The 20145-nt window shown below is 39.7% G+C and overlaps 1 long non-coding RNA gene across 1 annotated transcript; it reads right to left on the bottom strand.

The window, feature by feature from the left end:
• Nucleotides 1–15474: 15474 nt before the first annotated feature.
• LOC140624820 (uncharacterized) lies at nt 15475–18436 on the bottom strand. Its single transcript, XR_012024259.1, has 2 exons — nt 17945–18436; nt 15475–16456 (listed from the first exon to the last, which is right to left on the bottom strand). It is a non-coding gene; the product is annotated as an uncharacterized lncRNA (long non-coding RNA).
• Nucleotides 18437–20145: the final 1709 nt, after the last annotated feature.

Here is a 20145-nt window from a genome sequence, read left to right as displayed (position 1 = left end):
GATTCCAGTCAGCAGCCATAAAGTTGGAAAGACCTTGATTTACTTGAGGGCCTCAAAGATCAGTGTAGTTGAAGCCTAACTGGTGATTAGCAGACTGGTACATGATGAGGCTGAAGAGATAAGTGAGGGCAGGCCATTCAAGCTCTGGCTTAGAGTTTATTCTAAGTGCCAAAGAAACAATTGGATATGAGATCAGTTTCCAGAACTTCTTGTTGGCCACTGAATCTTTCCTTCAAATAAAATCTAAGCCGAATGCAGGAATTAGATAAAAGCAGAGCTTCCCTGGATAGAAGCATGAATCCAGGCCTCAGAGCCCATTCCCTTTTCTCCCTTCACTCTCCAAACTTTTCAGCAGCTCCCAAAGTAGCCCAGAAGACCCCTGGGCTCTTGGGAAAACAGTGTGAAAAACGTGGAATGCTCACAGAATCCTGACGGTAAACTAGGCACTGGGGAGAAACACAAATCTCCCTAGCATGAGACCAGAGAGAAATGTCTCCTGGGGGGTTTTCACAGAGAGAAGTTTGTAATGGCTTGTCAGGCAAGGCACAAATTTTAAGGTTGGGGAGAGGATGATAGGGGTTGGATCAATGCAAAACAATGCAGCCCAGATATTTCGCCCTCCTTTGGGCTGGCTTAATGTAGGACAGCCACAGCCTGGCACTGGGATGCTTTTCCTGCCTCCCCACCCACTGGGCCTCCATCAAGCTCTGTCCCAGCTGCAGTCAGGACAGCTGCCTGGGAGTCCCCTCTGGTGCTGTCAACAGGGGCTTCTCACGGGGTGAGCACCTCCCCCACAAAGATTTCCATCACACACTTGTTTGGCCTGCAAATAAATTGGCAACGCAGCTGAATTTAATCTTTTGATTCCCCCTGGAGAACCAATTTCTCTAAGCCATTCTCATGTAGACAAAAAGATTTTGTCTCACTAAACCTGTTTATTGACCAAAACTGTCGCCTCTGCTCTGACCGCTGACCTTATCTGAATATTCAAATCTATCACAGATCGCAAGTTCAAATGATTTTGGTGCCCTCTGGAAGCCCTGTTTTCATAGTGAGCTGATTACGAATGACAATATTATAAGGGCTTTAATTGAGATTCTACAAACAATTTGCACCCTGGATTTACAAATCTAATATATTCAGAAGTGTGAATGCTGCTGACGCTATTTTTTTTTTTTTTGAGGCAGAAGTTGGCTGTGTGTATGTAAGTACTTCCACCCTCACCACGATCTTAATCCTTGACTGAAATCTACAAACAGTTGTGCATTGCAGAGAAACCCCCACGCGTGTTATGGAAAGAAATGAGTCAAGATATAGGTTCTAGTACTTGCATTAGTAATGTCTTAGGCAAACCACTAAATTCCTCTTTATATTACCCTTCTTGGCAATGAAGAAAGGATAAAGTAATTCTACACCAACTTGTAGAATTGATGTTTGGATAAAATTAATTAACTGATGTTAAAGGTTTAAAAAGTCAAAAGATGTAATGCTTTATTTATTTATAAATAAATTATTATTTATTTATTATATAAATATATATTTATTTATTAAAAATAAAATAAATAAATATATATAATAAATATATATTTATTATTATAAATAATATATAATAAATATATAATAAAATAATATATAATTATATAATTATAATTTATATATAATTATATAATTATATATAAATTATAATAATAATATAATAAAAATATATAATAAAATAAAAATATATAATAAATAAAAATATATATATTTATTATATAAATTTATAAATAAATTATTTATTTATAAAACAAATATGTAAGCTGTTTTTATTAAGCATACTTTTTTTTTGTTTTCCTCTATTGAATTGGTTTGGTTTGGTTTTGAGCATAGTTGGCACACAGTGTTACATTAGTTTCAGGCGCACAACATAGTGATTTGACAAATCTATACATTATGCTAGGCCCACCACTTGTGTAGCTCCCATCTGTCCCCATACAACACATTTACAATATCATTGACTATATATTCCTTAGTTATGCCTTTATTCCCATGGCTTATTTAGTCTGTGACTGGAAGCCTGTATGTCCCACTCCCCTTCACTCATTTTGCCAACCTTCTCCCTGCCCCATGCCAGCAACCATCAGTTTGTTCTCTGTATTTACAAGTCTGATTCTGTTTTTGTTTGTTTAAATGTGAGAGAAATTATGTTACACAACCATAAAAAAAGGATAATATCATGCCATTTGCAACAACATGGGTGGATCTAGAGTGAGATAAGTCAGACAAAAGATACATGTTTTTAAACAATGTAAATACATCTGGGTAAAATGTTAATAGTATTAAAACCTGACATTTATTGACGATTACGTGTGCCAGGCCCTGTGTCAGGACCTTACACACACTAGTTCACTGAATCAACAGGAAAATTCCATGAGGTGCACAGTGTTGTTATTAACTCCATTTCCCAGATAAGGAAGATTGAGACTCTGAGGACAATGTTACTTGGCTGAGGTCACACAGCAGGAAACAAAACTCATTACCACTATACTCTGTGGAATTTACAGTATAGATACTTGCATATCTTATCAGATGTTCAGCTCATCCTTAAAAATACAATGAAAGAAGGAATGAGGTGAGCATCTAATTGCCAAACATCTCCTCAAAAGGGTTCAACTCCTCAGTTTACTGGTTCTAGTTGAAAAGGTGTGATTTTCCCATTTGCTCACTGGGAAAGAGCTTGCTTATTTGTAAAGAATACTGTCCTTGGCTAAGAAGCAGCATGTTGGGGAGAACCTGTTCATCTCATCAAACTTCCTCTAACCCTTGGCAATTAACATGACCTGGAAAGCCAACTAACACTCAGCAAATTAAAAGAATTTGGTTAAAGGGAACCTCTAGTCCCACAGGCTGACAGTAGAGAGAGGAGTATCTTTTTTACCCACTGCAAGGAACTTGTTCCAACCAGTAGAGGGAAGTTTCTGCCTCTGTTCTTCGCTTTGATAAAATGAAAATCAGCTGGTAAAGTACAAGCCTTCTGAAAGAAATGGCCTGTCCATGCCCTAATATTTCAGAATTCCAAAGTTGAAAACTCAATGCAGGTTATTTATAGCCTAAATTTACTGAATACCCTTCCAAGACAGCCTATTTAATCAAAGTTAACTGGTGGAAATTATGAAGGCTCTTAATTGAGCTCTCCTATGGTGGGCTTTCAAAACAGCAGTGCAAGCACCGCAGAAAATAACAAAATGAATAAACTACATTTTCTCTAGTTCCATTTTCAAATACGATGTCTGGAATGAAGAGTTTAGATCTCTAGGTGGTGATCTTCATGCATAGTATAGTGTTTGTCCTGAATTTCATTGCTTTGAAAAAAAGATATGAAAAGTCTTGATTTAGTTGGCATTTGATGTGATTTTTATATAACTTCTGTGATATAATCAGTCGCAATGGGAATCAGTGGGAAACTTAAAGAGCAATAAAACCTTCAGCTATTGTTCTTTCTGTGCTCTGATTGGCTTGCTGGGTATACAAAGCTGAAAAATCCCAGTTCACATACACCGACTCTCTTTGTAGACACCCATAATGATTGAATGCGGTCCAGCACCATCCCCTCTCTCAGCCAGCCAGCCAGTCAGAATGCTGGGAAGACAATAGGTATGTTGGAACAGCAACAAGGAATGTGTTGCTGTAAATCACGTTCCATTTCTGCATAGCTGGGAATAGTAATGCACAAGCCATAGGCAAGTATATTAATGTCTCCTGCTATCCATAAATGAAAAATCATGCACAACAACGCACTCTGGATTGTTATTCCAAGATAGCTTTTTTAGTATTAGACTCTTTGCTTTATTTTTTAAAAAGGCAAAATGCATATTTTCACTATTATTTAAAAGCATTTTTCCCCCTTTCGATTGGGTCCATAAGCATTTCTTTTCAGCAGATAAACACATTGTCTTTCCTGCACACTGATTGACTAGTGATGTGTTTAGAACTCAGAGATATTAAATTTCTGGAGCCCTTAATGATATCAGAAAGAAGGTATCATATCAATGACCAGGGATTTTCTTACACCTAGTCAATTTGAATTCGGAAAATTATTAGAACTGAGTGGAAACATAAAATGAAATACGCTAGCAACACATTACATGTTTTAAATATGCTTAACCATGCATTTAATTTAGATTTAATGAAATAGTTATTATATGCAACCAAAACATCAGTGTTATTAAAAACAAATTTATGGAGGATTAACAGCTGTGTTATGTGTCTATACCTACCTATGCCAGAGTCTTTCATTCTCAATGATGTGTTTTTAATCATTAACTTCTATTTATTAAATGCACAATAATTGAGTAATTCTACTGAGTGAGATTGATTAGGGTGCTCCATGGAGTTTGGATAAATACCGATTGATAATTTAAACTGTATGAAATTATCTCTGAAATCTGTTACACCAACTCTTTGCATATTTATTCCACTTTTTAAGACTCATAATCGGGTCTGAGGCTAACCAGTGAGAACTCTAAGCTGTGTATCTTTGGGATGCATGTGCCGTTATTATTGACAATCAGAAAAGATATCAACATTTAGCAAAGGTTAAATGGTTTTTTTCATTGAGTTTTCTTTTTCTTTCTCTCCATTTTTCTGTAGAAAGAGTAATTTGAAAAGGCTACAGTGGGGGGAAAAGCAATGAAGAACAAATTGCTGTACATGAAGTTTCGTTTTTGAATAGCTGGGGAGATTAATTCACTTGACTGCAACTGGTTCATTACTACCCCCAGCTACCCAAAAATGAAATATCACGTATGGTACTGTCTTTGCCCCATAGGTCATAATACTATAGTGATCACAGCAGGGCTGGGCTCGATTATGGAAAATGAGACCCCAGCCAATGCTCTCAAAAACCCCCTGCCTGCGAAGGAGCTATCCGGGTGCTGTAATTGTGTTTACCTATTACCATGCCTTTATTTCATTACTTTGGACTTGCGGGATGCTATAAAAGGAGACAGAATTTTGGAAGGTTCTGGAAACTCTTACCAATGAATGCTGTGTTTGGGGAGACCTTCCGCCTACATTACTGGAGCAAATCATTTATACTTTCCTTTCTTCACCTAAATTTTATGGCATATTCTCAAAACCCTCACCAATGGAAAAGGCAGAGAAGGAAAAATAAGAAAATGAATAGCCTTCTACCTGAAACTGAAAGCACTGTCTTTCCAAACATCACAGGCCTCTGTTGCTTTCTCTGTCTTACGTTAGTAAATTGAACTTCAATTATATATATATATATATATATATATATATATATATATATATATATATTTTTTTTTTTTTTTTTTTTTTTTTTTTTGCGGGCCTACAGGCCAGGCCAGGGATCCTTGCCTCAGTCATTCTGTTCCATCTGGTTTCTCAGCAGCTTCTTTATAGGACACTGTGGTCATCCTACCTCCATCTAATCACTTATAATAACGAATGTGACCACTGATTGAATACTTAATGCTTACCAGGCACTGACATCATCTCATTTAGTATCCATTTCAAATTATGAGGTAGGTAGTCATGAGACCTAACACTGAGCAATTTTTATGTACCAGACACTTCTCTTCTCTGCATTCACATATACTTACCCACTATATTTGGTACTATTAACCACCTCATCTTAAAGATGAGGATACTAAAGCCCAGAATGGTTAAATGAATTTCCAAGATCACAAAGTTAGTATTGTAGAAGGGCCAGACTTTCTGACTCCTGAGACTATATACTACCATAGCTGGAGTTGTTATTTTGTTTTAAAATAAGGGGCTCATTTAAAATGAGACGCTCAGGGAGCCTCCATGGCTCAGTCAGTTGAGCACCTGACTCTTCATTTCAGCTCGGGTCAGGTCGTGATCTTAGAGTCATGCAATTGAGCCCCACCTCCCTATCTCAGGCTCTGCATTCAGTGGGAGTCTGCTTAAGGTGCTCTCTTTTCCTATCCTTCTGTCCCTCCCCTCTCTTGCATGCTCTTTCTCTCAAGTAAATAAATACATCTTAAAATAAAATAAAATAAAATAAAATAAAATAAAATAAAATAAAATAAAATAAAATAAAATAAAATAATAAGGAGCTCAGCGAGGTTGGAAAACTTTTCCAGAGTCACACAGTGACTTTGACAGTATTAAAGCTGGAGTTCAAGCCCATCTATACCTGACTCCAAATCCAAAGCGTTAAACCCACCAAGCATGTACTATACTTCTCCCATTTCCTAGTTACATGGGTAATTATTTATTTGCTTGTATAGCCATCTCCCCTGAGGGCTAGAATTGTATGTATATCTCTAGTAATCTGCACAGAATAGGTACCTGGCTCTTTGTAGTGGCTCAATAAACATTTATGGAGTTGACATAATCAAAATCTTTCATGATCCCCTTGCATCACGGGCAGAGTAGTTGCTCCCTTACGTGTATGCAGGGTTCTCACTGGCTTGCCTTCATTGCTTTGCTCTCATGGATAGTGCCTTCTACACTACACTCTAATGATCTGTAAGCATAGTGTGGTCTCACCCACTAGATGGGGAGTTCCTCTAGGGCAGGAAGGTATCCTCTTTGTCTTTCTTTTTTAAACAGTTTATTTCTTTATTTGAGACAGAGAGAGACAAAGCACAAGCCATGTGGAGGTGTGGGGAGAGGCAGACTCCCTGCTCAGCAGGGAACCAGATGTGGGGCTCCACCCCAGGACCCCAAATTCATGACCTTAGCTAACAGCACTCAGCCTAGTGGGACATCCAGGCACCCCTCTTATTTGTCTTGATATCCTCATTAACTGGCCCAGGGCCTGGCATTAACTAGGTATGTGTGAGAGAGACTGCAAGTTGTTTACCCTGATCCCCTTCCTCTTCTCCTTGGACACAGAACTCTTCTGCATTTCTCACCTCACTGCAACTAGGTACAACCTTCTGACTGAGCTGGAGCTGGTGGCATGCAAGCAGAGTGACATGCTCTTTCTGGGGCAAGGTTTTTAAGAAATGGGTTATGTTCCCCTCCTTATGTCCCCCTCTTCTCCCCTCTACCAGTTGGTGCAGAAAACAACAGAGAGCGAGGCCACAAAATGGAATGAGTTGGATCCTTGAATTACTACATGGAAGAGAGCTGCCGGCTGGCTGGAAATACCGCAGACTATTGTATGAATGAAAACTCAATTTATATTCTGTTTGGGTCATATATTTTGGTCTGTTTGTTACAGTTTGTTACAGTAGCTAGCATTATCCCAGCTAATACAGAATTTAATACAGTGATGAATGAATAATACTAATCCTCAATATTAGCATACTGTCTTTATTTTTTAAGATTTTATTTTATTAAGATTTTATTTTTTACAGAATCTCTATACTCAATGTGGGGCTCAAACTTACAATCCCAAGACCAAGAGTCCCATAACATACTGTTTTTAGTTGGAAGAGAAGGCAGTCCTCTCTGTATAAGACTAAAATCTATTGCTCTGTTACTTCATGAGAGCAACGTTATTAAACCAGCGTCTGTTGGTACCTGCCTAAACTAATGCACTGTAGGAATCAGCTTCCCTTTCCCTTGGAGAAAATTTAATTTCAAATAGTTGGGTGATTTGTCCAATGTACCACAGTTGATTGGTGGAAGAGCCTGTCCTAGGCCTCCTCAGTCCCAGGTTGTATCAATAAGATAAAAAAACAGCTGATTGTTAAATGTTTGTAAAAAAAATTTTACATTTAGGGTGCCAGGGTGGCTCAGTCAGTTAAGCATCTGTCTTCAGCTCAAGTCATGATTTGAAGGTCCTGAGATTGAGCCCCACATAGGGCTCCCTGCTCAGCATGGAGCCTGTTTCTCTCTCTCCCTCTGCCCCTCCCTACCCCAGTTGTGTGCACTCTCTCTCTCAAGTAAATAAATAAAATCCTTTAAAAAATTATTTTTTTTTATGGGCCACCTGGGTGGCTCAATCTGTTAAGCTTCTGCCTTTGGCTGGGGTCATGACCCCAGGGGCCTGAAATGGAGCCCCGTGGGTTGGGCTCCCTCCTCAGCAGACAGTCTGCTTCTCCCTTTCCCTCTGCCCTTCCCCTTGCTTGTGCATATACACTCGTTCTCTCTTTCTGTCAAATGAATAAATAAAATCTTTTTTAAAACTTTCTACATTTCTCTTATATAAACACAGACTTAGGTCAAAGCTCAATTGACTGACCACCATTCTTAGACTCACTTTTTAGAACATCTTAGCACAAGGGCAAAAGTATAAATGTTATCTACCAAACACTGGTGCTTTCTCAGATTGCATCTAAAATTGGAATATGTTAGGGGCATCTGGCCAGCTCAGTAGGTAGGGCATCTGATTCTTGATCTTAGGGTCATGGGTTCTTTTTTTTAATTTTCTTTTCTTTTAAAGATTTTATTTATTTATTCATGAGATACACAGAGAGAGAGAGAGGCAGAGACATCGGCAGAGAAAAGCAGGCTCCCTGCAGGGAGCCCAATATGGGGCTCGATCCCGTGACTCTAGGATCATACCCTGGGCAGAAGACATTCAATCACTGAGCCACCCAGGCATCCCATGGGGTCATGGGTTCTAAGCCTTATACTGGCTGTAGAGATTATTCAAATAAATAAAACTTTAAAAAATGAAATTAGAATATGTTGTTCATATGAGATTCAGGACACTATTTTTAAAATAATATAATCTTATTTTTAAATATTTGTATTTTTAAATATTTTATTTATTTATTTATTTATTTATTTATTTATTTATTTATTTGACAAAGATAGAACATGAGCAGCAGGGACAGGCAGAGGGAGAGGGAGAAGCAGACTCCTCTTGAGCAGGGAGCCTGATGGGGGGCTTGATCCCAGAACTCCAGGATCATGACCTGAGCAGAAGGTAGACACTTAACCAACTGAGCTACCCAGATACCCCCTTATTTTTTAAATAATTTAAAAAATAATTTTCTGCAAAATAAATATGTGCTTATTATAGAAATTTTAGAAAATAAAAATAAGCCAAAAAAAAGAAAATTAGAGTCACTCTAATTTTTATATATGAGGTATATTTTACCAAAACATAATGTCATTACATATTCTTCTACAACACTATTTTTAATGACTACATAGTACGTTATACGAATAAATTAGTCTTTATTGACCAAGGTCTTTCATGTATCAGTTATCAATACACTAGAACCACAGTCTAGGGTCAGGGTGGTCAAAGCAGTAAACGTGACAGTTTTGTTCTTTTGCTGATTCATTCATTCAGTAAAAACATTCTGGGTACTCTCCCTGTGCTAGCATTGTGCCAGGTGCTGGAGAGCCCACAGTAAAAGAGGAACAGAGATCCTTTTTGTTAGGCTTAGCCATTGTCCAGGTGAAAGTCACCAGGGTGTAACAAAATGCTATTACCCTACCCTACCTTCCTCTCCCTCTTTCTTTTTTTTTTTTTTTTTTTTTTTAAGATTTTATTTTATTCATGAGGACACACAGAGAGAGAGAGCCAGAGAGAGAAGTAGGCTACCTGCAGGGAGCCCAATGTGGGACTTGATCCCGGGACTCCAGGACCACACCCTGGGCTGAAAGCAGGTGCTAAACCACTGAGCCATCCAAGGATCCCCCCATCTCCCTCTTTCAATACAGCCACCCTTCCACTGGGAATGGACAGAAGGTCAAGAGAAACAAATAATTGGTCTTTACTCACTACCTTTCCCCCAGCTTCCCTAAGGCTTCAGTATATTCCCTACTCCATCCATTGACTTTGGCCATGTGACTTGCTATGAACAATGGAATGTGCGTAGAAGTGACTGTTTCAGTTCCAAGTAGAGGCTAACGAGGCATTGCGTGTTTCTCCCATTAAGAAATGGGAGCCTTTCTTGTGCCCTTGCCCTACACTTAAAAAAAAAGCATGCTTTCAACAGAAAGCTGTTGCTCTTTCAGTCCAGGTCCCAAAATGAGAGACACATAGAACTACCTGAACCTAAAGCAGAGACTCCCCAGAGAACTGCCAACTTACAGGCAAGAGATAAATGTTTGCTCTTATAAACCACTGATATTTTGGGGTTGCTTGTTATACCACATTATCACAGCAATAGCAGACTGATCCAGAACTATACAAAATAAAATACTCAATTGTGAATGTCTATCTGAAATGTCATGTCCTCCAGGAAGTGTTCCAAGATATGCTCTCATCATTTTTTCACCTCACCAGTCAGAATCAATATCCTCTTCGTGCTTCTTTAGTATTTTGTTTGTGCCTCTGTTATAGCTGACATTTACCACAGCCTGCCTTTGTATAGATATGGTGGTACCTGTTTCTGGAATTCCTCCTGGAATATAAGGTGTTTGTTGTTGTTTTGTTTTGTTGAGGGGAGGGTACTCTTCACAGTGTCTCTAGACTAGCCAGTGCTTAGCATGTAGTAGATCAAAAATACTAACTGGGGGCATCTGGGTGGCTCAGTCAGTTAAGCATCTGCCTTCAGCTCAGGTCATGATCCCAGGGTCCTGGGATGGAGCCCTGCATTGGGCTCCTTGCTCAGCGGGGAGCCCACTTCTTCCTCTCCCTCTGCCCTTCCCCCTGGTTGTGTATGCTCTCTCTCTCTCTGTCAAGTTTTTTTTTTTTTTTTTTAGATTTTTTTTTATTTTTAACTGAATGAATGAATTAGAAGGTCTTCTAATTAGGTGAGCTGGTGGAATGGAACTGAGCAATTGTATGCTGTCCTAACCCTGCATACAAGTGGAAATGTGTATAAGTGCAAGCAGAGAAACAGCATCCTACTTTGGGTACGTGCAGGGAAGAATAGGAGACATTTAAGCTGGGGTAAGTTGTATAGGAGGCACCTAATCCTAGAAAGAGACCATACCAGTAGTCAAGAGACCTGAATTCTAGTTGTAATTTAGAAACTGGCCAGTTGTGTTAACCTTGGGAGGTTACTTAACTCCTCTGTGCTTCATTTTTCCACATCAAAACAGAAAGAATGATAATTTTACTTATGACATTATCATAAAGATCCAGAAAGATGTACATACGTGACAGAAAAATAGCAAGCTCCACTTAGGTCCATATTAAGCCTAACAAATCAGCTTGCTGTCTTTTTCACAGGAAGATAGCTCACATTCCATATACCTCCAGGAAGCCAAATGTTGGATCATTAAATGACCACACAAGCTCACATGGAACCACTGTAGGAGTTGCTCACTTATAGTGGTGCTGGTTTGCAGTGACTTTTGACAGGTGCTTGTTTTTCATCTGGAAAACAAAACTGAATATTTTTAATGTTTTATTGCCAGGGACTATGTTAAAGTTGAGATTTATTTTTACTTATTGTATCTGCAAGGCAAAGCTAATTCCTCCTCTCAGTTCCCTCAGAACTTAGTTTATACCTTCTTATAAATGACTGTTTACAGGTTTGTGTCCCAAACCAGTGTGTGAGCTCTTGAGGCCCAGACCCATGGGGCAGGTTTCCATGCTATGCTAAAAGAGGGAAGTATATCAAACATTTTAGAAGGACTTTAACAGAGCAATGAGCATTTTGTTAGAACTCAAAGGAAAACTTAAATTTTCTGCAAAAGTTGTGTATGTTCAATGATGACCCCATTTATTAATGATGCCAATTAATTGAGAAACTATCGTGCCTTTTATATATTCTATGCAAGAAGCATATATGTAGCTGGGATGTTCTAAAATGTATTTCATTGTCCTTTTCCTCTTTTTTAAAGAAATTATATGTGATGTTTCATTTTCTGTCCTACTCTAGGTCTTGAAGGTAGATTTGAGTCACAGAGCACAGAGGAAAGAACACAGGTTTTGCATTCTGATCTCTCCTGTTCAAATCCTCACTCTGCCTTTTATACATCTTTGATCCTGGGCATGATTCTTGACTTTTTTTTTAACTTCAGTTTCCTTATCAATAAAATGAGGATGACATTACTTCCCTTGCTAGGTTTCAAAGTTTAGAAATAATCTATGAAAATACCCAGTACCATCCTTCACACACAGTAGATGTTCAACAAAACAAAGCTATTTTTGTTAGCTATTATTGTTGTGCTTTACAATGTAACACTTTCGTAGAGCTCTTTGCCCCTAAATGAAATGGCCCCTTATTGTTGTACTTTTAAATCTTACTTCTAGTTTTATATTTTTCCTATCTGCTCCCTCACTGTTAGGCTACCAGTTGTCAATTCTAATGGCCATCCGTAAGAAATGACAGCTGCCTCTTCTTGCTGTCAGGCTGCTACCAACTAACTTTCTATCCTCAAATCTGCTTGGAATCCTATGTCAAATGGAATAAATAACACTGAGCAGAGACTGAAGACACCTTCCATGGAGTTGAGTGAATGACATTTAGGGCATGGGCTTTGTTACATCTACTTTGGGGACTCAGTCTTCTTTCCTCTGTTTTATACATTGTGTCTGCATTTCTGAGGGTTAAGATTGCTAACTGAATAGTATCCTGACAACAAGGCTCTGCTCTCTTTCTTTTCTGGAAAAGAAGGCAGTCTGGGAGACACAACTCTATATAACATGGCATAGATTCAGTACCTTTAAAAATGTTATTGTTGTGGTTACTATTATTATTACTGTCTTGAAATCATTTTGCTCAGTGCTGTACGCATTGGGAAGAGCACTAGATTGTGAGTCTGTTTTAGGTTCTAGCCTATGATCTATTAAGTGACTTCCAGAAAATGACTTACCCTCTCTGGGCCTCAGTTCTTGAATCTAAAAAAAGTGAAAAGATTCAATGGGATGATCTGTGAGCTTCTACATCCTATGAATCTACATCAAGATACCCAGACGATTGCTTGGCAATAACTACTGCACGTCTGGAAATAGACTTCACTTTACAGCTTTGGCCTTCGTGGTTTCTTCTAACTCAAGTATGTCGGTCGATAGCCAAATTCTTAACAACATTTTCTGGTCTCTTTACTATTTCTTTTTATAATGATTTTGTCCTTAATTTGGACTTATTTCAAGGAGAAAGATGTTAACTACTTAAAAGTGATGGGATGTTTTAATCTGGGCTGGAAAGCCTGTTCCTTGAGAATGGCTTAATTAACATTTCCAGGTTCATAACATTTTCATTTATTCATCTTTTTGTTTTTAAATGGTTTTTTAAGTTTTCCAGAGACGGCGATCTCACGTTCCTAATGGATTATAAGAGAGAGAGTGGGTCTGCTGGGATCTGCATTCTTATTAGCTTTAAGATTCACATTAAGAAAAAAAGGGAGCTTAAGCAGAATAGGTCCACCGTGCTAATAAAAAAAGAAACAGAACTTTAGTTCAACACAAAATAATGTGGTGAGATTGCCAAGCAAAAAGCAGATTGAAAGAAGGGCCTCCCAGTGACCTTGGAACAGGACAAATATTTTTCTTCCCTGAGCTCATTCTCCACCAGAGGAAACCATGTCTTCCACATCAGTAATGAGCATGCCAGGGCGAACTAATCACAGTGCACAGCGATGCAGAGACTGGTTCTGTGAAGGGGGCCAGCGAGCTACTGGGTCAGAATGACAAAACCTAAAATGCACAGCTGGGTGACCCTACATGCATTGAGGGATGGTTGGCCTCCAGAAATTGGGCAAGAAGGAAGCACATCTAGCACTGTGTTCTGCACATGGTAGGTGTCCCAAATACAAATTAAATTCAGTTCATTGAAAAAGCACTGAGCCAGGCCTGGCCTCCACTCCTGAGCTATTGCTAACCAGTGGTATGTTCTCAGACAATGTATTTCATATTTCTGGCTCTGTTACCGCATCTGAAAAATAGGACTATTAATACTAGCTCAGCGTACTTTGTGACATGGTGGTAATGACTGATGCACAAGATGAACAAGAAGGTCTCAATTTTAATCAGCTGGCAAAAAGTGCTTTGTTTCCTGCCTCCTTTAAAGCTATGACTGTGACACCTGCTAAGCCTCAACAAGCATATATTTTTTAAAAGATTTGTATTTATTTGAGGGGGAGAATCCACATGCAAGCAGAAGGAGGGGCAGTGGGAGAAGGACAAGCAGACTCCCTGCTGAGCAGGAGCCAAAATGGGGCTCGACCCCAGGACCCTGGGATCATGACCTGAGCAGAAGGCAGACACTTAACCAACCAAACCACCCAGGTGCCCAGCAAGCATATTTATTAGTAACAAAACACTATGTATTTCTTTGTCCATTTTGGGAAAATAGCTTGAACCTTGCTTTGCACCTCTGTAAGGAATTAGAAGAGATGAGACTAGGAGGTCGTGTGTCTTGTGAGCCTCAGAGTTGGTGTTCGGGAAGTCCTTTCCCTGAGTGACCCATTCTGAGTGATGATCAGAACAGGGAGGCTCCCCAGGATTGCTACTATGGCATGGTTCCTTCTCAGGCTCATGGTGGAAGAAATCATTGTGTGTCGGTGTCAGTTCTTAATGGAAATTTATCGTGTGTCTTGTAAGAAGAATAAGGAATCTGTTGAGAGAGTGGGAGGATGTTTCCAAAGTCACAAGCCAAACACACAACAATGATGATTGGCTCCAGGCACTAAATAATTAAAATGCCTTATTGTCTATTAGCTTTAATGCCTGATGGATTTTCTGTGTAGGGGAATTCAAGGGTTAAGCCATCCCAACATGCCTCACTCCCAATTTATAAAATGGAAAATCTTCCATAAATCAAAAGTTACAAACAGACTTTGTAATGTCATAACTCTTGCGACGGCTCTCACCTTGATTGATTCCTATACATACATTCCGGCTGATTACCATAATGTGCTCTTGTGGGACAATTGGCACTGGATGGGGAGAAAGAAGCAGGCAGGGAAGTAAATAACAAATGGACCTGGCTCCTCCTCATCGAGAGTGATTTCACTCCAATGTTCCATCATATCAACTGGGAAAGAGAGTCGTAGGGTTTAGGCAATCAATTACAGATATGTGTAGAGGCAGACACAATCATTTCACTGATTGTCACCAGTCTCGAGCAGTGACACCAAAAAGTGATCCGTCACTCGATTTTCTCTGACACCATGAGAAAGATGGCAGACACTTGTAGACTAACAGGTCCCTGGATTGGTTGGTTTATAAGATTGAAAAATCACTGTTTCAAACTTATCCAAACCTTTAAATACCTCTGTTGCTAAGATTTCATATCTTTCTGGCAAACATTTAGAAAGATTACCAATAGGCTAATGACATGATGCCAGAGCGGAATGGACTGTGTCTCTTGTCGCTGCAACTGATGTCATTGTGATGGAAAGGCAGGACACACATACTTTCCTCCACCATGAGGAACATGGCAGCCACGTCATTAAATGGGCCTCATGAGACAATTGTTAGGAGGACCCCTTTGGTGCAGGTGAGCCCCTGCCTCTATTTCCACCCACCATCAGAGCCTTCAGTCTATCAGGTTTGCTGCCACTGGATGCCTGGACCTAGTCCCCTCCCATTCAGTATGATTTTCTCTACTGGCTGAGATTCGACTTTGTCTACACTGCAGTGATGGGCAGTCTTTTTTCCGTAAGAGTCAGTCCATGAAAAATTAAAATGTATACAGCCTACATCTCTTTTATTCACTCAAAATGAAAAAGGAAAAACATATATTCTTAGACACGAATGACCTACTTAATTAAAATGACAGAATTTACTGAGAAAATTGACACTACTTTTGAAAACTTAAAATATGAATAGATGGGTATATTTAAGAAGTAGCAGCCTAGAGTCAGATTTTTTAATTTTTTCCCTGCAATTAGACTTTAGGCCACTTCTTGAAGCCAGGTGGGCTTCCTGTGGGGCCTCCAGGCTAGGAGATGATATTCGGGATCTCTTCCCAAAAGGAAGCTACATCCCATCTCCCATCTGCAGTCTGAGCAAACAGTCCTGAGAGGTGCTTGGCTGCATGAAAATAAAAGTCAGTTGAAGCAATCTTGTCTATAAAATTCCAAATTGTGAAGTCTCCCAGGAAGGGATGGAGAAGGCCTGTGGATTCCATCAGCATCGTTACTGAAACCGACTCAGTCCATTTCTGCCATTTCTTCTGGCACTCAGAGTCTTCACCAGCCACCCAGGCACTATTCCCTCCATCAGCATATTTTCTCTTGGCACTGGAGGATCTAAAATGAAACCAGCAGTTTCAGAATTCTCTGTGTAAATCATCAAGAAATATGACGACCTTCTGCAGAAATGATGTTCTGCATTTCAAAGTTCATCCACTTCTAAACTAAATCAGTGGCAGCAGTCTGGTGCTTTGCTGGGTTCTTCAAACCACTTGACCCCAAGCCCCCTTAAATCCTTGCCCTCACACTGGCAACTCCCTTGTAAACTGCCCTCAGCAGCTGGAGAAGGTCCCCCACACTTAACTGGCTGTTCACAGTGGTCCACTTTCCACTTTTAAAAAGGCCAGGGAGCAGGACCCTTGTGATGATTAAAAATAATTACTGATGTTCCTACATCATCCTGGACTTCTCAAAGAGCTTTCGTGTCTGTCACTTTATGTTTCCGTGGAGAAAACAGCCCGTAGACGTAGCTGGCATCCTAAGGAGAGAGGAACAGAGATTCTAAGGGATTTGCTCAAGGTCATATAGCATGTTAGCAACAATATAAACTAGATTTTTGGACTTGCATTATGCTCATCCTGCCCCTGGAAACAAGAGGCATAGCAGGAGTGATATTAGTAATGACGATAATTGTCATGGTCTCTGAGCACTTGCTGAGTGTCAGGTCACAGGTGGAGCCCTTCGTCCGTATTATCTTATCTGACACTCGAATGTCTTGGGGTCCCTCCTGCTAAACTGAAAAAAATTCTTAGAATCTCTTCATATGGTGTGCAAAACCAGTGTGGAGACCTCAGGGAAGTTTCTGACACAGTTGGTAGGTTGCCCTCAGAGTGGAAAACCTAGGTCAAAATCTGGGCATCACCAAACAATTCAGGGTAGCTGCAGAAAGCCCTAGAAGAAAATCTTTAACTGAGTGCAGAGCTCTCATAAAATGCTATGGGACTAGAAAATGATTTCATAAGTTATTTTGATGGCAAAAATGTATGAAACAGAATTGACTAATTCATAAATAACTTCAGAATCTCATCTATTATTTCTCACATCATAACTTACAATGGAATAATTGTTTCTAATTCTGCTGAGTATTTTCTCATGCTTTTTGGTTCCCTTGGTAAATCTTATTAGTTGGGTAACTCCTAAGACATTTGTAGCTTGCCTCTATTATGACGAGAACAAGTAAATATTAATAGCAATTTGTTTTTAGTACAACGCAGCATTAATTTCACCACTAGGCCCTCTTTTTTCTTTTGCTTTTTAATTTCTCATCTCAGGGAAAATTGGCTGAGATTTCTCAAAGAAGGGCTCACAGGAAAAAAAAAGACAACAGAAAGAAAACCCAGTGTCCTGTGATCTTATACAAATCTCAACTTACATTTTATTTACTATGTATATTACTGCAAACCAATATGAACCATAACTCCATTTAGATAATAATAATCAAATTATCCAATCTGGGATAGCATGTTTTATAGATTTTGGTCTAAATTTAATATAAAAATGCAGTAGTCCTTGTTTGGAAGAGTTTATTAAGGGTTAGCAAAGAAAAAGCTTTTTCAATAGTCTATAACTCTCTAATGGCCTTTTTCAAATAAAATGGGAAAGAATTTGAAAAGAAACCTATATCAGTGAGCTGCAATTGTAACATTACAGTACAGGTCTATAAATCTTGACATGCTCAGAAGATTGCCTAAACCAGCAATACAATCTGTCCAAACCTCATTGTCTCCACGACCAGCCAGCCTCATTTTAAGAAATGTATGTGGTCTTCAACCTAATTTTATCACCTTCATTTGTAAACTAGTCAATCAATCAAAGCATCCTGGGAGTCTAAATAGAAAAAGGAGTGCATTTTCATGCATTCTGGGCGACACAGTCAAAAATTAATCTCCACTTGATCAGACATTTCTTGCCCTCATCTCAATAGACCATCATTAGGGTCAGCAATGTATATTAAAAATAGAGTTACCGCAAACAGTTCGCCAGCTGGAGTTTGCAGGCTGCCTGCCCTTTCCTCAGAAAGCTTCCTCCTCTGTGTGAGCCTGAATATGTTCAGAAGATTCATCTGGAAGGAAGCAGGCTGGAAATAAAGTTAGGGAAGAAAATGCCTGCAGCCCTCAGGAAACATGTACCGCTTCCCAAGTGCCTGGACTCTTGAAACATTCCAAGCAAGACTGTTACAGAGAAAATATTTTCAAGTATACATTCATAAGGATCAGGCCTACATAGAAAGGTGTTCCCTACACACTGGGGGTGAGGGTGAGAGCTTGCCTCAGGGCTGGACTGATAAATATGAGGAAAAAAGGCAAGAAAGTAGTCAAAACTTGGGCACCTGGGTGGCTCAGTCCGTTAAGCAGCTGCCTTCAGTTTAGGTCATAATCCAGAGTCCCTGGGATGGCATCACATCGGGAGCGGGGAGTGTGCTTCTCCCTCTGTCCTTCCCCTCTGCTCGTGATCTCAATCTCTCTCTCTCTCTCTCTCCCTCCCTCCCTCCCTCCCTCTCTTTCTTTCTCTCATAAAATAAATAAAATCTCTTTTTAAAAAGTAACCAAAACTCAAGAAAAAAATCAGCTTAAAGCTGCTTTGTCAGGGATCCCTGGGTGGCTCAGTGGTTTAGCGCCTGCCTTTGGCCCAGGGTGTGATACTGGAGTCCCGGGATCGAGTCCCGCGGACATTGGGCTTCCTGCATGGAGCCTGCTTCTCCCTCTGCCTGTGTCTCTGCCTCTCTGTTTGTGTGTCTCTCATGAGTAAATATATAAATTCCTTAAAAAAAAATGCTGCTTTGTCCCTCCCTGCCATCTCTCCATCTTTCATGAGTTCTCCTCTTCAGGCAAATTCCTCTATGTTGGGTGAAGCGGCAGTGGCATTTCATTCTTGGCAATAACTCTGCCAGGTGCCTTCTTGGACTCCGGGTGCTCAGGAAAGAAAACCTATATCTCTCCCTCAATACATATGTATTGATGAAAGGAAGTTAGTTTATTCTCAGGCCATTAACCTTGAGCCATCCTGGATATCTCTCTCTCTCTCTCTCTCTCTCTTTTTTTTTCTCACATCCACATTCAGTGCATTAGGAAATCCATCTGGCTTTATCTTCCGAATAAAACCAGACCTGACCACCTCTCATTATCTCCACTGCTACCATGACGTTTTGAGCCACCACGTCTTGCCGGTCTTGTAATAAATAGCACCTACTAGGTCTTCTTGAGCCTACCATTCCTCCTAGCCCAAACATAGAGGCTAAGAGTAATCCTTTTATTTTTTTTTTTTTAAGATTTATTTACTTATGAGAGAGAGAGAATGAGAGAGCATGAGCCAGGAGAGGAGCAGAGGGAGAGGGAGCCAAGCAGACTCCCTGGAGGCCTGAGATGGGGCTCAATCCCACAACCTTGAGATCCTGATCTGAAATCAGGAGTTGGACGCTTAACTGACTGAGTTCCAGGTGCCCCTAAGAGTTATCCTTTTAAAACATAAATCAAGTTATTCTACTGTTCACACCCCTCAGTCACACCCATTTCATTGAGCCCATGCCCTTAGCATGGGCTATTTAAGACTAGGAAAACAATACTACTTAGTTGAGTACCTTGGCCCTAGATTTAATAATCCCCTCAGTTGTGAGCCTGACAATATCCCATTCCTATGCCATTGATAGCATAGCATGATTATTATTGATAGCATAATTATTAATAATCAGACCATTTATTGAGCACTCTCTGAGTACCAGATATTGGGTTATGTATTTTACTTTCTTTATCTTATGCCATCAATCTCTTTATAAATGGGAGGCATTTGGGACTATGCCAAAAGAGTAGGTGTGGCACGTGTAAGTTTCCACCTGCATAAAGGAAGTGGGTTGTATTGTAAAGACAACATGAGCCTTATGTCCAAATCTTAGGTCCACCAACTTGGGGCTGGAATGACCATTGATAAGCCATTTAACCTCCCTATTATATATATTATATATGGCATAGAAATGCCATCACAATGCCCAGCATAGTTCTTGACACTCAATAAATTCCTTTCTTTCCTTTTTCCCTGTTTGCCAGGCCTAGGCCAATTTGAGAAATGAGCCAAATTTTTGTTTAGCAAGATTCATTCAAACTATCCACACAGGGACCTCACATCAGGACAATCAAGAATCAGTTTAAAGGAACTCAGGGTATCTGTACTTTA

The sequence above is a fragment of the Canis lupus genome, chromosome 3 (genome assembly GCF_048164855.1).
Source record: "Canis lupus baileyi chromosome 3, mCanLup2.hap1, whole genome shotgun sequence".
In the NCBI taxonomy this organism is placed as follows: Eukaryota; Metazoa; Chordata; class Mammalia; order Carnivora; family Canidae; genus Canis; species Canis lupus.
This window is presented reverse-complemented; position numbering and strand designations above follow the sequence as displayed.